At 40.1% G+C, this 14,772-nt stretch overlaps 1 protein-coding gene across 2 annotated transcripts in view; it reads left to right on the top strand.

Annotated features, from left to right (window-relative positions):
• The window catches only part of CAMK1G (calcium/calmodulin dependent protein kinase IG), a 69,068-nt gene that overhangs the window by 19,272 nt on the left and 35,024 nt on the right, over positions 1-14,772 (top strand). Inside the window, exon 1 of one of the 2 annotated variants that reach the window (XM_063450961.1) lies at positions 10,108-10,157. The exons of the other annotated variant lie outside the window; for it this stretch is intronic. The gene's annotated coding sequence lies outside the window, so the exon portion shown is untranslated. Of the gene's footprint in view, positions 1-10,107; positions 10,158-14,772 lie in introns of those variants that run through there. 2 annotated transcript variants of the gene reach the window in all.

Raw genomic sequence — 14,772 nt, 5'->3', positions numbered from 1 at the left:
CATTTCTGGACTTCGTCTAGTTTTTTGTGACAGTGATATAATAACATCAATTACACAAGGGCTGACTAAAATAAATATCTTGTTGTTGTTAATCTATATGACTCATAGTTCTCAGCCAGCAATATATATTTTGGCTAGCTGAATATCATAGGAGCTGTTCAGCAAAATTCTGAATAATCTGTTTCTGGGCAGCCTCTTACCTAACTAGAGTAGAAACTGCAGGACCTAAATTGTGACATTTGGAGGGACGTGAATATTTTATTTGATATAATTATCAGAAGTGGAAACAAATTGATGTATACCTCTGGACTGAAGTATGAAGGGCTCCTGTACACTAGCCTCCCAATTCTTCTCTTTGGGGAAGCATTGGATTGACTGATATCATCAATCTTGATTATCTCAGCTGGGAAGGGAAGTGAATGTGGGAGACTTGTATGGCAAGGGAAGAAACAGACCTTTCAAACCTCACAGGAAGGAGGACTTTTAAATAGTTAGGTGAACTATATAGCATTAGGAATACAGGTTTGTATTAGTAACGCTGTAGTGTTCCTTTAAGATGATCAGCAGGGAGAAGAAAACGAAAAGGGAGATATAATAAAAATGATCAAGTTTACTTATGTATGTGTTTCTGTATGTTAGCATATTCATGTGTGTGCCTTTTTATGTCTGCTAATGTGTGTGTGTGTATGTATATGGATTTGTTAGTGTATGACAGAGGATGTGTCTATGTATGCTGGTGTGTATCTATGGCTGCCTGTTTGTGAATGCCTATATATGTGTGTTAGTGTCTGTTCGTGTTTGGTAATGTCTATACGTGTGCTAGTGTGTGTTTGTTAATGCCTGCAAGTGTGTGTCTACAGATGTGTATTTGTGCGTGTCTATTGATCTGTATTTGTGTGTGTCTATTGAGTGCACATATCTGTTTTAGTATATTTCTGTGTATATGTGTTATTGTGCATGTGTATATATATATATATATATATATATATATATATATATATATGTGTGTATGACATTGTGTTTTTTTATGTATACTGCTGCATGTACTAGTGTGTGCATGTGTGTAGGTGTGTTTAGATTTGTGTTTAGTGTGTGTCTTATGTATGTCTGCTAGTGTGTTTATGGATGTCTGTGTGTGTGCCCAATTGTATGAGTTTAGTAATTGTGGAACTACTATATGCAGGATGCCTCATGTAATGCCTGAATGCCAAATGGTGGGGAAAACTATTTTGCAATGGTTACCTGGGTCCTGCAGGGTGATGTGCATACGGTTTCTGGCCTTCTGCACAGCATTGAAAGCAAGATGTTGATACTGCTATCAGCAAATGAATGTGTCTGTGCAAGGAATATGCACAGAATTAACATTAGGCAGCCTAGAACTCTTGTTACGGACAGGTTGCAGACACTGCTGGAGGGGGGTATATACAGCACTTCATATTGAAACATTTGCGCAAAAAGATTCCAAGCACCATGATCTCTTCAAAACACTGAATTGTCATGGTGCTTCACTCTCTTAAATTAATAGAAATTAATATAGCATTACTCCATTTCAATTACTTTTGAATACCCAATAGTTACATAGTTACCGTACATAGTTACATAGCTGTACAGAGACTTGCGTCCAAGTTCAGCCTTCCTGATATTTGTTATTTGCTGTTGATCCAAAAGAAGGCAAAAAAAATCCAGTCTGAAGCGCTTCCAATTTTGCAACAAGCTAGGAAAAAAAATTCCTTCTTGACCCCAGAATGATTTATCCTTAGATCAAGCAGTACCCTACATTGAAAGATTATATCCTTGAATATTCTGTTTTTGCAAGTATGCATCTAGTAGCTGTTTGAACATCTGTATGGACTCTGATAAAACCACTTCTTCAGGCAGAGAATTCCACATCCTGATTGTTCTTACAGTAAAAAAACCTTTCCTTTTCCTTAGACGAAATCTTCTTTCTTCCAGTCTAAACGCATGACCTCGTATCCTATGTAAAGTCCGGTTTGTGAATAGATTTCCACACAATGGTTTGGCCCCGAATACATTTGTATAATGTTATCATATCACCTCTCGGGTGATGTTTTTCTAAACTAAAGAGGTTTAAATTTGTTAACCTTTCTTCATAGCTGATATGTTCCAATAATATCCAAGAAATAGTTATGCAGCCATGTTAAAGTTTGCTCCTGCTTATTTGAAGTTTGACAGTATGACCTAATAGCCATCAGTTATCTAGTTCTAAAGTCACATATTTAAAAACAAGTCATACTATCCAAAACCTAACTCTGAAAAATCAGATAGTCATTTCATTTAACACCAAGTACTCTTGATGTCCAAAGTTAAGGAGCAGTATAGTAAAAAAAAATGTTAAATATATAAATACACAAAGTGCTTTTTAGTTCTAAGTCTCTCTTCACAGGGGAAGGCTCTAGTAAGGAAAGTAGTGAAAACCTACTTCCCATTTCTGTGGCATTAATTTCGTACAATAGAGAAAAAAAACAGAAAAGCTGTGATGCATCCCTGTATCCATCACCAACTACTATCTATATGTGGGCAGCAATGGCCAAGTGTCCCGGATTTGCAAGGGCTGTCCTGAATTGTGGGGTACTGCCCTAGCAAAAATAGGTCCCGGGGCGCCGACCTGCATCTTGACATTTGCATGCAGGAGAGGCGTGGGCATTAATGCCATGCTTCAGCAGCGCTCCGTGCATGAAATATATGCAATAAATATCAGTTAGTGGCTTATTGCAAATCCGGTACAATGTTCTCCATTTGAATACCCTGTTAATGTTAAAGTGTTCTGCAGACTGCTCTCCATTTGAATACCCTGTTAATACTTTAGAGCATGGGTCGTCAACCTGGTCCCTACCGCCCACTAGTGGGCGTTTCGGGATTCCAGGTGGGCGGTAGGGATTTTCAAATTTTTTTATAGATTGGGTGAGCCGGCGGGCGGGTGCGAGCCGGCGGTACCCCTGCGACCGGGTACCGCCATCACCACTTGCGGCCCCAGCGGCAATCCGCCGGGGCCGCATATGGAGGGGTCCATCGGGTGGCCCATGCTGTCAGGGCCACCCGATGGATGTGGATTGTGAGGGGGCCGGTCGCGCTGTTAAAGCGCCCAGCGCTGACCGGGCCCCCTGTGATGACATCACAGAGCTGGGAGGAAGTGATTCCCCGGTCACTCCTCCCAGCTAAAACTGAGAGCCGCGCGGGAGGAAGGAGGAGGAGGGAGTCAGAGTGGGAACTCTGACTCCCATCCACCTGAGCCACCACTGGACCCCAGGGAAAGTCACCCTCCTGCACCTTAAAGGTAGGAAACAGGAGGGTGACTTAAATATAATGTGTGTTTGTTTGTGTATGTGTCTTTGTATGTGTGTCTTATGTATGTGTCTTGTGTGTGTGTCTGTATATATGTGTCTTGTTTTTGTATGTATGTCTTGTGTGTGTATGTGTCTTTGTATGTATGTCTTGTGTGTGTCTGTGTCTTTGTATGTATGTCTTGTGTGTCTTTGTATGTGTCGTGTGTGTGTGTGTCTGTCTGTATATCTATATGTATATGTGTGTATGTATGTCTTGTCTTTGTATGTATATGTTTCTTGTGTCTGTATATATGTGTGTATGTATGTGTGTCTTGTCTTTGTATGTATATGTTTCTTGTGTCTGTCTGTATGTGTGTGTGTCTTTGTATGTGTGCCTGTGTGTGTGTCTGTATGTATGTGTGGCTGTCTGTATGTTTGTTTGTGTGTCTGCATGTGTGCCTGTCTGTCTGTTTGTGTGTCTGTATGTATGTGTGCCAGCAGGGCCGCCATCAGCTCAAGGTCTGGGCCCCCCTTCAAGCCCGCCCACAGGGCAAGCCTCCAAATCCTGCCTACAGGAATACACACACACACACTAACAGATACAAATACTAAAACAGACATACACACATGCATACACACAGTGCACAAACACTGGCATACACACAATGGCATACACACAATGGCATACACACAATGGCATACATACACTGGCATACACATACACTGGCATACACATACACTGGCATACACACACAGGCATACATACGTAGGCATACACAGGCACACACATACACTGACATACACACACACACACATACACTGACATACACACATACACCTCATTTTCAGCCACCCTCCTCTCTTCCTTACCATTTCGTCGCAGGAGGGTGGCTGGGGATGATGTGAGTCGGCTGCCTCTCCTCGCGGCCTCTCTCCTCCTTCCCGCGCGGAGTAAACTGGGAGGAAGTGACGAGCTGCATTTTTTTTTTTTTTAAAGGGGCCCGGTCGCGCTATTACAGCGCTGACCGGGCCCCTGAAGATAATAGGGCCCATTGGGTGGCCCTAAATGCTTGGGCCACCTGATGGGCCCCATAAGCGTGTGGGCCCTGGTGCAGATGCACCGGTGGCAGTTCCGCTGATACACGTGGGGCCAGGGCCCCCCAGGGCCGCCGTCCCGTGACAATTGTCACGGTTGTCATGTCCTGATGGTGGCCCTGTGTGCCAGTCTGTTATAGTGGGATACCTAGCTCAGCCTTCCTACTGGGCATTGCTATAAGGAAGGTTAAAAAAAAGGGGGAAAAAAAAGGTGGGGAGGGGAATTGAGGAGGGAGAAGAGGGGAGATGACGCACAGATGAGAAATCCTATTATGCGCAAACAGAGAAGTCGTCTGAATATCACCGAAAGAGGAGACCTTCGTTTGTTCCTTACGAAAATCGAACCAGATATCAAATATTTAGTCTTGCAGCATCAACCTCAAGGATCTCATTAATCACTAGTAAAGGTAATTTCAATTTACTTTGTTTTCGCATTAAACTTTATAAAGTTAAAAACATTATAAACATGCATTAATTGGAAATAAAAAGATAAATGAACGTACATTTATTTTTTTTTAAAACACCCTCCTTTCGAAAAAAATATTCCGCACTTGCGCGAAAACTGGTGGGCGGTAAGGAAAATTTTTCAACCAAAAAGATGCATTAGTGGGCGGTAGTTAGAAAAAGGTTGACTACCACTGCTTTAGAGTGAGGCTTTGGATGGGACACTATGTTCTTCTTAGCAGGGATCAGGGCTGGATTTTAGCACAGGTAGCTCATGTGCTGTTCCCAGGCATCAGATTGGCACGCCGCATCTGAGTCAGCAGAAGCACAGCTCTTGCAATATTAACATGACGATTTCATATAAGAAGCTTGGCTGCTTCCTCTCCCTGACGGGCGGGGACAGAGGTTAAAATCAAGCACGTGCGGCCACTATCATTGTTGCACACTCTTCTATTAACGATATAATATATTAACAAGCAAAAATAGGGGGAAAATCTAATCCTATACAATGTCATCAGACACATTTTTCTAGCAATAAATAAATGTTTGGTATAAATTGATGTAATTTTGGCAAATTAGTTTTAAATTAAATTAGACATGTTTTGCATGATAAAAATCTTTGTTTCTTCCAAATTCAGTCTAGCCCCTATATTTTTTGATTAATGAAACCAAAATCTAACAGCATAATTTTCTTCCCAAAAGTTGCTGCCAGGGCTTTTTAAACAAGCCAATTAATAATTCCTATAATTCTCGGGTATATTGCAGTGGTGTTTGGGACTGTGTTTTTTTTTTTTTTTACATGAATTCCCTTTGACTTTTGCATGGGGATTACATGTACATTAAACAGAATTGTAATGTCAACATTGCAAACTAGTCACCATTATGAAAAATAAAAGCAAAGTTTGCTTTCCAAAAATTCCCCCTCTGTGTCTTTTTATAGTTCCAGTGAGACTTACACTTAACTGTAAAGGTACAAGAACCACAACCACTATAGCAGTTGATAGTATTTATGGTGCCATCCTAGGGTAAGCAGTCAAACCGTTTGCAAATGATTGGAGAACTTAACTGGGGTATGCTGTGTACCCAATTGTGCCTCCTATGGAGATAGAAGCTCCTGCAGAACAAGACCAGATTTTTGGCAGAGATTGTCAGCTGAGTGTTGTTAGACAATGGGTTCCTCCCTGCACCACTGGGCTTAGCTCAATGCAGAGCTTTCCATTAGCATGGGGAGGCAGAGACAGACACCAGTAAAGTTGTCAAACTGCAGTAAAGTTGTCAAACTGCAAACAGTATTTACCCTTGAAGGTCACCAGGACATCCTGGCACCATAGCCACTACTGCAAGGTGTAGTGGTTATGGTGCTCAGAATGCTTGATTCATCATTTTATGTCCATCCTAGCACTGTTTGTTTTACCCATTTTTATCCAATTTGCTTTATGGTTTTCTATTTTTTTTTTTTTATCAGGATCATTGTCTCTTTGTCTTTACTTTAAAAAAAAAAATGAATTACATGAATAAGCATCTTGGTTGCTATATATGATTCCATAATGCTATCGCATAATTTTTAAGGTTCATTTCAATTGCTAATCTTTATTCAGAACTAAAACATTCCTTTAGACTGTAAGCTCGTTTGAGCAGGGCTCTCTTCAACCGATTGTCCCTGTAAGTTTTTGTAATTGTCTCATTTATTGTTAAATCTCCCCCTTTGATAATGTTTTAAAGCACTACAGAATATGCTGGCACTATATAAGTACCAGTAATAATATTAATAATTCCCTGCCCAAGTTATGGCATATTGCCATAGGTGCACATGCAGAAGAACCGTGAAAGAGCTGAATTTTGGAGGTTTGGAGAAGGCACTTACCTTTCTGCTAGACTAATGAGCTTCAATCCCTGTACCAGGGCAGGTAGGCAAGTGGGAGTGGAATTCAGATATACCTTGTGTTTTTAAAGAGAAAATCATATTGAATGGAAGGGAGGTAAATGGGTGATTACATGATAACTAGCCTGAAGGTAAAGAGAGAGAGTGTGTGTGGGACTGCTGTTGAGTAAGTCGATGGAGATAGCAATGGAGATAGTAATCGATTGAGGATGAGAGACAAGAAGAAAGGAAAAACTCAGGGAATGGTAGAAATTCTTGCACTAGGGCACTACCATTGTTCTGTATTTGGTGTTGGCAGACTATTGAAACTAAACATGAGTGATAGAAATGTAGATATGAGGGCAAAGAGAGAAGTTCATTACCCGGGTTAGTAATATGTAGAGAAAGGAGGACGACTGATTGCCCAGCTCAGAAGGTAATGCTTTTTAAAACATAACTTTTAATAAGAAAGATTAAAATTATATCAAATGATAAGTCCAGAAGGAATAAATGCTCAACATAAAGATACATAGTTGGAGTGTATATTTATTTATTTATTTATTTATAAAATATTTTACCAGGATGGATACATTGAGATTTCTCTCATTTTCAAGTATGTCCTGGGTCCACAAAACATTGCATTGTTACAATAGGATACAATATTACAAAAATTCAATATACAAACTATATATATATATATATATATATATATATATATATATATATATATATATATATATAAATTCAGAGAATCCTTGCACTCACGCTTACAATTGGTATTGGCCGGGTGCTTGAAATCCAGGGAAAAGCATGTATTTGAAGATAATCATCAGCACTCTCGGACTTTGAAAGATTAAACCTTACAGTTTATTCAATATCCATTAAAATATCTTTTAATGGATATTCAATAAACTGTAAGTTTTAATCTTTCAAAGTCCGAGAGTGCTGATCATTATCTTATATATATATATATATATATATATATATATATATATATATATATATATATATATATATATATATATATATATATATATATATATATATATATACCGGTATATACACATACACACATATATAAAAGTAATACATAATGGGGAATAAATATATTCAACCATGACAGGTGCATTCTGTGCTGAGGTATATTGCCATAGGTCTCTTAAAAGATTTTAGATTGAATGAAGATTTGACTGTGCCCCTGAGGTTATTCCATTGTTCTGTAGAAAAAAGGAGTATTGAGCAACTTAATTTTTGTATTGCGGTATGCTAAATATCGTGCTAGTACTGGATTCGAGGTTATAGGAGTTTATGTGCAAATAGCAGATAATACACTCAAAGTACTGATACCTAAGATCAGTAAGAACGTAAAATGAAACACTTAACCCAAAACACAAGTGTATGTAATGTACAAAGATATGTGGGGGGATATTTACAGCTTATGTACAAATAACGGCTCAAGTTGACCCTGAATATATTGATAAAAAATGTGTGTTAGGGATCAAGCTATATGGAGCAAAACAGCAGAGAAGGATAGTGTCACTTGATATCCATGGAAAAAATAGCCGTGATAGAGAAGGGGTAGCTGCATGTATTGGTAAATATGCTAATCTGCTTGTCAGGGGGAACCCTCGACTAAGCAGTGCTAAGTATTGTCAAGAATTGTGTCACTTGTCAATAGAAAAACAGAGCTAGTAACGTAATATAGTGTCACTGAATATCCACAGAAAAAATGTAGCCGTAATAGAAAAGGAGTGGCTGCATGTGTTAGTTGGTATACTAATCTGCTAGGGGGACCCTTAACCAAGCAGTGGAAAGGATTATCATGAAATAGGTCACATTACACCAACATATGTAATTGTTCCATGGTATGTGAGTGGTCCGAAATACTAGCCAGAGGGAACTCTAAACTAGGCAGAGCTAGGATCTGGGTACAAGTAGTGAAAGATGGAAAAACGTTGGTTGTGCAGATGGACACAGGAATATAGAAAATCTGCTGCTGAACTTGTCCTGATCTGTGCCTTCGAAGGGCACCTGTGTATAATCTACAGCAAATTCTATCTGTCACTAGATATATAGATATACTTAGTATCGCAGTTACACCGACAGGTAACGTATCTGAAGGGATAGTCACAGTGCTAAAACCTGAATACAGCTTTTAAATAAACACCAGATAAATGGGAACATGTATCAGAGGAAATAGTAGCACAACGTATTTGTGCTCTGCTGGATTGCTGGCCAGGAGGAACCCTGGACTAAGCAGTGCTAAAGCTAGAGTACAACTAATAAATGACAAAGAAAAAGTTAAAGAAACTTGAGTATGAAAAATAATAATAAACACAAAATAACAGAGTGTGCTCTCGAACTAGATCTAGTCTGTGCCTTCAAGTGTTGGCAGACTAGTACAACATTTAGTAGCAAAGATTTTTAATATTCAACTATTTCTGTATTTTCTAATTACTTTTCAGCTTAAAGGACCACTCTAGTGCCAGGAAAACATACTCGTTTTCCTGGCACTAGAGTACCCTGAGGGTGCCCCCACCCTCAGGGACCCCCTCCCGCCCGGCTCTGGAGAGAGGAAGGGGTTAAACTTACCTCTTTTTCCAGCGCCGGGCGGGGAGCTTTCCTCCTCCTCTCCATCTTGATCGCGACGTCATCGGCTGAATGCGCATGCGCGGCAGGAGCCGCGCTCGCATTCAGCCAGTCGCATAGGAAAGCATTTACAATGCTTTCCTATGGACGCTGGCGTCTGCTCACTGTGATTTTCACAGTGAGAAGCACGCAAGCGCCTCTAGCGGCTGTCAATGAGACAGCCACTAGAGGATTTGGAGGCTGGATTAACCCTCATTATAAACATAGCAGTTTCTCTGAAACTGCTATGTTTATAAAAAAAAGGGTTAATCCTAGAGGTACCTGGCACCCAGACCACTTCATTAAGCTGAAGTCGTCTGGGTGCCTAGAGTGGTCCTTTAAAGATTTTGGCTGTGTTACGTTCTACACAATCCTTTAAGGGTACTGACCAATGGCATAATAGTGTGAATATTTTTATAATAGCACACTTCATAATCTTCACATCTTCATCACTATCACTACTAATTGCTATACTTCACAATATACAAAAAGTAAGGCTGCTGATGATGGGCATGTGCCGTGTATGTGCAGGTGCCAATTGGCCTTAGCAATGCTAAGTTTAAGATCAACAAGGCCTTGAAAGATTTGATTCTCACAGCTGAGATAATCAGATTCGTTGTTCCGACCTTCGCCTCCTCCCGCCTCCTTTTGTACCTTGGCTGGACACCTAATTAGATTTCTCTAGCTTTGTCCTGTAAGATCACATGTGTCTATCTGCCTCGTGCTTTCAAAGATAATCTCCCAGAGCCCTCCCATTGAGAATTCTTCCATCAACTTTGTGTCCAGCATCTTCAGTCCAGTGCTGGAGTGACTATCGACCAAACAGGAACTTGTCTCTCTGTCAGGTAGGGTATGGTTTTTATTATAATATTTAGAATTACTACTCCTTGATAGTAAACTCCTGAGCTGTATATATTGAAAGGTTTATTGTCACCAATGATTGCTGTACAGAACCACAGAATATATAGACAAATGTGTAGAAAAAAACATAATTATCAAATATAGTTGCATATATATTTTGCTATGGTAACATATTATAAATTAGCGGATTTCGGCACAAGTGATATGGTAAAGTTCTTTTCTTAGTACGTTAGAATATATTTTGTAATTATTTAATAATTTATTTCTAAATAATTGGACTCTTTATCTGGGTTTCTTAAGTTTTAAATTAGTCCAAAGTTAAGGGATCATTTTTCATTTTAACATAATTTATTATCTTGCTGCTTAAAAACAAATCACAAATTATTCCAACATTTAAATAGTTCTAGAGCCCAACCATCAATTGTTTTTTTGGCTTTGCTACAAAATGTAAAAGAAAAATAATCTATTATTGTGCATCTATTGCCAAGTGATGAGGGAGCTCTTTAGTTTTGGGTTTCAACTACAGTTGGATTTTTTTTAACGTAAATAAAGGTTTAGCGGTCCCTGCACCAATACAGAGAATTTCAGTACGAATAGTGCTGAATCTCAAAGTAAAATATCTGATAACGGAAGCACAATGCCTCTCAACATTCCGAGTAGAAAATGAAGAAAACTTGAACATAATTAATGCATTTGCAGTATGATCAGAACGCATGGCAATCTAAATATCACTTTAATGCTTATTGATAACTAACTGTACTATTGGTTGCTCAATTAGTACACAAACTATAGTTTTACTTTGAACAAATTCAATTGTAAATATACCTTCAGGTAAATATTACAGTGAGTTTTATTGCTGTACATTTTAATGTGTTTCCTTTTTTTTAGTTAATGAGTTTGTTGTATATACAGTTTTCTGTGGGGAATATAACCCGGCATTTATAGGCTTGAAGATCTCTAGTTTAATAAATAAAGGGACACTAAAGGATCTGTCCTCTTAACCCTGCATTGTAAAACATTTCAGTTTTTAGAAACTGCACTGACTGAGTTAAACCCGGGCACGTGACGTGGAAGCCTATAGGGTAGCTTTAACTTCAGTGATTTTTTAAGGTGAAGCATGGGTGCATGCAAGGCGATCACCAAACGCATCAGATCCCTGTGCTTCTCGATGAGGAGCATTTTAGTGGACCATCACAGGTGAGGACATGTCTCCTCGATTATGTTTAGGGAGGCTTAAAAGTGTGCAGTGCAGAGGGAGCCTTAGTGCTGGAAAAAAGTCAGTATTATATAAATATCTATATATATATACAGTGGTGTATCCTGGTTTTGTGCTGCCCTAGGCAGGACAAAACTCAGGCGCCCCCCTCCCACCCACGCCACCCTCACCCAACCCTCCCCCCCCCACCCGCGCCACCCCCACCGAACCCTTCCCCCGTCCCGCCTTCTAAATACACACACACACACACACATTCACTGACAAATACGCATACACTAGGTAACAGAAACACACTCACTAGCAGACACACACACAGTCTAACAGACACACACACAGTCTAACAGACACACACACAGTCTAACAGACACACACACACACACAGACCCACACACATACAGACATACACACACACACACACACACACACACACACACACACATACAGACATACACACACACACTAACAGACACACACACAGACACACTAACAGACATACACACACTAACAGACATACACACACTAACAGACATACACACACACAAACACACACACAAACTAACAGACACACACACAGACCCACTAACAGACATACACACACTTACAGACATACACTTACAGACATACACACACACACACACACTAACAGACATACACACACACACTAACAGACATACACAGACATACAAACACACTCAATCACTCACATATTTAATACATTTTTTTTTTTAATTTAACCCCCCCAGCCTCCTTACCTTTGGGAAAGCTGGGGGGGGGGGGGATATCTGTCTCCCTGGTGGTCCAGTGGCTGCTGGGAAGTGCGGGTAGGTGAGCGGCCGGCGAGGGAGCACTTCCTCTGAGCGGTCTGCTCAGCTCCCTCGCGCGCCGCAGAGTGATGCTGGGAGGCGGAGCCGGAATATGACGTCATATTCCGGCTCCCAGCCTCACTCTGCGGCGCGCGAGGGAGCTGAGCAGACCGCTCAGAGGAAGTGCTCCCTCGCCGGCCGCCCACCTACCCGCACTTCCCAGCAGCCCGCCGGCCGCCCAGCATGCCTTGTTAGCCGCAAGGCTAACAAGGCATTTGCCCTGGGCATTTGGGGGCGGCTTTTTTTGCCGCCCCCTGAAAAATGCCGCCCAAGGCAAATGCCTTGTTTGCCTCGCGGCAAATACACCCCTGTATATATATATATATATATATATATATATATATTATTTTCTTATGGCACATGGAAGCATGGACCTGTGGGACACTAATGCTATAGTATTCCTTTAACTAAATGAGCTATAGCTCTGGTTGAAAGGCTTTAAGCACCTTAAATGCTTAACTAAGGTTTGTTGTGTGGAATGTTGTTGTGGCCATTGTTGCTGTATTTTATTTTTTTCTATCACTGTTGTGTGGTCATATATATGAGTTAAACAATTCCCTGTTGGAAACAAGAACAGTTCTCAGATCAAGTACAGCTGGACCAGTGCCTTATGCAAGCCTGAGTTAAAAAAAAAATCCCTGTTGGAAACCAGAACAGTTCTCAGATCAAGTACAGCTGGACCAGCGCCTTATAAGTTAAGGTAGCTTATGGAGGACACTATCAACCCTTAAAGCTGGACACTATAATTTTATTGTATTTTAACTACTTGTATATATTTGAATCAATGTATCTTTAATCTCCATTTCTTTGTCATTTTAACATACCTGGGAGTGCTTGTTTTTTAATATATAGGTCTTACTAGTGTGTGCCCTGTATGTTAAAGCTAGTTGTTCCCAGCCCCACTCAACATTGTTGGCTTATTAACCTAAATGTTATTCACCTATCTGCTTATCTCTAAAGACTTTCTCTGTTAATTCTGCACGCCCCATTATTTTATTGATATCCACCCGAATGTCTTGCTTGACCAATCCTCACCTCTTCTGTGCATCTCCATTTCCCAGCTGTATTGCCGGCCTTCTTGACCCTATCGTCTCTGTCTTCCACAGTCTGAGTTAAACAATTCCCTGTTGGAAACCAGAACAGTTCTCAGTTGCCCACCCCACCCCAAGTTCAATACTCCATTTATAGATAGAACCTCACATACAATTTTAATAATTAGAAATGACAGCTGCAAACACTACCTGCAATCAGAACACTCCTACACTCCCTTAACCCCTAACACTTAGTCCTCATTCTCCTTACTTCTGCCCATTTTGCTTTTCTCAAAGTACTTACTCATCTGAGCAATGCTCTATCTTCTCCTCTTTTCCTTTTCTCTCCTCTCCCTCAGCATCAAAATATCTCCACACACCTACTTCCCTCAACAACTCAATCACATACACATTAATCCATCTCTGCCACAATCTCCTCTTCTCTTATCTCATGCCCTGCAACCGTTTCTCTATTCTTTCTCTCCTGCTCCCACCGAATCTCATCCTAGACCCCGCCCATATAAAACCCATTCACACCTCTTGTCACTATCTCTCTTCCTATTTCTAACTCACTGAGACCTGGCTTTCCTCCTCTGATACCGCTACTCCGGCTTCTTTATGTTTCGGTGGACTACAATTCTCCCACACTCCCAGACTCAACTGTAAATGTGGCAGCGTAGGCATCCTTCTCTCCCCTCAATGTACCCTTCAACCTATCCTCCCTGCCCCTGCCCTATCCTTTACTTCCTTTGAAGTTCACACTGTCTGTCTATTTAAACCCACTCCTTTAAGAATTGCCATCATCTTTCGCCCCCCTCTCCCACCGGTCATCCTAAGCTCTTCATTAAACACTTTTCTTCCTTGCTACCCCACTTTCTCTCCTTTCGCAATCCTTCCCCTCATACTTGGGGACTTTAACATCCCAATCAACAACCTCAACTGTGCCGATGCCTCCCGTCTGCTCTCTATAACCTCATCCTTTGGCCTTTCAGGGCAATACAAAAAATATCTGCAGCGTGACTGCTCATCAAATATTAATTGAATATTAATTTGCAAGGTGACTAATATGGAGAAAAAAAACTACATTATTAGTGTGCAACTCGCATTATCTATTCTAAAGAATATTGTAGATATTACTGTAATGAACAGCAGCACCATGCAGTAATGTATGATTACCAAATTAGTTCTTTTGTTACATAACTGACAAAACTGAAATGTTCTATAAATTTCCATTATTTTTTACATTACCATAACTTTTGCTAATACTATGACATGTTCTAGATGAAATGATACTCCTAACCATTATAATTCAATTCTGCATATCTGAATTTGACCTTAGGGGCCATATGAGTACATAATCCACACTACAGGTTTTATTTATATATTTTATAATTATTATTGTTTATTTGATTTATTCAATCATTGACAAATAGCAGTAGATCTGTATGTTTATGGTAATTAAGGACTATTTGAGTCATTAAATCTCAAG

This window comes from Pelobates fuscus, chromosome 1 (assembly GCF_036172605.1).
Source record: "Pelobates fuscus isolate aPelFus1 chromosome 1, aPelFus1.pri, whole genome shotgun sequence".
Classification (NCBI taxonomy): domain Eukaryota; kingdom Metazoa; phylum Chordata; class Amphibia; order Anura; family Pelobatidae; genus Pelobates; species Pelobates fuscus.
The sequence above is the reverse complement of the archived record's forward strand: the minus strand, read 5'-3'. Positions and strand labels throughout refer to the sequence as shown.